Source organism: Gavialis gangeticus, unplaced genomic scaffold, assembly GCF_001723915.1.
Source record: "Gavialis gangeticus isolate Ggan-Ray unplaced genomic scaffold, GavGan_comp1, whole genome shotgun sequence".
Taxonomy (NCBI): domain Eukaryota; kingdom Metazoa; phylum Chordata; order Crocodylia; family Gavialidae; genus Gavialis; species Gavialis gangeticus.
In genome coordinates this window covers 13,060,304-13,062,784 of record NW_017729031.1, presented here as the reverse complement: position 1 = coordinate 13,062,784, position 2,481 = coordinate 13,060,304, and the positions used below count along the sequence as shown (strand labels likewise).

Genomic DNA, 2,481 nt, shown 5'->3' with positions numbered 1-2,481 from the left:
GGAGGAGCACTTGGTTTGCCTGACACAAGGCTCCTGCAACTCAGTCCATCTTGAAGAAGATGCTGTAGCTTTAAAGATGCTTTGACTCGAGGATTAGTTTAAACAGGGGGCTATAAAAGATGTAACAGATGCAAACTGTAAAACAAGGGCAATTAACCCTTGCTCTTCTGAACAAAATCCAGCCTAACCTCAGCATCTATTGTCTACTCCTATAGCCTCAGCTTTGCACAAAACCTAGAAACTGAGTACCTGTCTCAACCTTTTTTTCTGAACCCAAGTGGATTTAGCTTTTATTTTGCATTCTGACCTGAAGAGAGAATGCCAGCAAGAGTGATCAGTTCACTGGGCTGCTCCTCCGCCTTTTATTTTGCCTCAGCTCTCCTTCCAGAGCCCCTTGGTCCTAAAACAAGGTCGGCTAAAACAATTCCCTGTACAGGTAAGTGTGTGTGGACATGCAGATGGAGCACAGGATGAGCCTGTTTACTCACTGTGCTGCAATCTGAATCCATATTGACTAAGTACAGGGGCAGATCTGTGCAGGGGAGTGGGGTGTGAGAGGCAAGGACAGACTGAGAAAATGTGCAATAAACTTTATATTGAACAGTTATTTCTGACTGGGAAGTTTGCAACGTCTGCAGCATCAGAGAGACAGGGCAGAAGAAAGTAGGTGAGAGAGAAACAAATTCAGAAAAGCCAGGACCTGGGAGCTTTTCTCGGCAACTGGCGTAATAATGCAAAAGCACCAATGGTGAATTGTCTGAAATGCAGTTCAGTGCCTGCCCTGCTCCTTAGCACTCAGGAAGAAAAGTTGGCAATTTCTGATGTTGGAGAATGGCTTTCTTCCCAAAGGAACATGACTGTTAATATCATTTTTGGTAAACGACTTTTAAGTTCCAGTCCCTACTTTCACTTCTTTCTTTAGGATCCCAGAACCTAAGGTGTTTCTTCACCCCGTCTCACGAAATAAAATCAAGAAATGAAACTTGCCAGGCAGACAAAACAGCAAACTTTCTGCCTGGGGAAACACACAGCTTTTCTGGGAGTCCTAAAGCAGGCTCCAGCTAAAAAAAATTCCTGTCCAGCCCTGCTCAGAGTGTGCAAGCCATTAACAGGTACATGCAAACTTTAAGCTGACTGTGTGTGAATCCTGAACCAGAAGAGCAGGGAGGGATTTTTTGTTGTTTGGAAAGGGGAATAAAATCCCTGTCCTTGCTCAGGAACTTCAGTATCAGATTTGCAAAGGACACCTCTTGTACCTGGCTGGGCAGGTGGTGGAGGTGGGCTGTGCTGGACACCAGCAGCCCAGGGTCTGCCATGGAAGAACTAACCCCTCTTGCAATTGATGCCAAGTGACTTTGGCTTTCAGTCCAGAATGAGATTCCCCTGCTACAAACAAGCTGCAGAAACCCCCCCCCACAGCCTCGAAATCCACGTACCACACAGGAGACAGGGCACCCAGAAGGGCTGAGGGGGTGGGGGTGGGGGGAGAGAAGTAAAATGAAATTAAATCCTGAACCTACCTGCGAAGTCTTGGTTGTAGTTTTGGCCAGAAATGGGGAGGAGAAAAAGCATGAAGAAGCCGCGAAGTGGAGGAGAAAAGGTGCGGGGAGATGCAGCTCCTGGAGAAATGGTAAAAAGCCTTGCAAAAGAGTTGTCGGAAGGACCGTTATTCCTGCTGGGCAGGTTAGGACTGATCTCTTTCTGCCACTCCAGGAAACACAAACCTGGGGACGGGCTGACGTGTTACGCCTCTTCTAATGACATTTTTTTCTTTTTCTTTTCTGTAGGAGAGAGAGGAGAGACCCTGAAACACACGCCACCTATCTTTGTGGGGAGGGATAATTGAAGAGCACCAAACGTGAGCATCATGTGGAAACGTGATCGCCAAGTTTCTCTCTGGGAAAGGATCTGGGATAGATTATACCTTGAAGTCTCCGCAAACGCTTTAGTGGAAGAAATGAAATTCCACCTCCCTCCCGCTCTGTTTCCCTCCCTCCCTCCCCCCCCGCTCCCTTTCCTCCCTCCCTCCCCAGCCATCAAGTCTTTGGCATCATTATCCTCTTCACTAAATCCTACTGGATACGAGGCGGAAAACGGTGAACACCATTCACAGAACTGGATAACTCGAAGGAACTGAAAGTTAAAGGGAGCGATCCTGCGCCTTGCAGCCCAGCTCCCTGCTCCTTCCCACCCAGCCCCCTCCGAGGGCCGGATCCTGCGGCCGGGGCGGCTGGGGCAGCTTTCTCCGCATGGATCCTAGCGCCAAAGTCTTTCTCCCTGCCTCAGTTTTGTCCCTCTGATTTCAGAGAAGGAGACCACCTCATCCAGAGGGGGCCAGGGACGAAGCGCTAGGGTTGCACTGAGCAGCGCCCACTGGGCTCCTGATCATCTGGGGCGGGTTGGGCAGGTTTTATTCCCACGCTCACCCAGCTTGTGGGAAAGGGCTGTTCTCCTGGGATGAAGGAACCTTGTTTTCTGTTT

General features: G+C 49.2%; 1 protein-coding gene and 1 long non-coding RNA gene across 2 annotated transcripts in view; one reads left to right on the top strand and one right to left on the bottom strand.

Moving 5' to 3' along the window:
• Positions 1-1,979, bottom strand: part of ZEB2 (zinc finger E-box binding homeobox 2) — a 164,736-nt gene extending 162,757 nt beyond the window's left edge. Inside the window, exons 1-2 of the mRNA XM_019522453.1 lie at positions 1,725-1,979; positions 1,521-1,619 (exon numbers count right to left, since the gene is read on the bottom strand). The gene's annotated coding sequence lies outside the window, so the exon portion shown is untranslated. The remainder of the gene's footprint in view (positions 1-1,520; positions 1,620-1,724) is intronic.
• Positions 1,778-2,481, top strand: part of LOC109301331 — a 55,820-nt gene continuing 55,116 nt past the window's right edge. The window contains exon 1 of the long non-coding RNA XR_002098505.1: positions 1,778-1,858. This is a non-coding gene — a long non-coding RNA (uncharacterized LOC109301331). The remainder of the gene's footprint in view (positions 1,859-2,481) is intronic.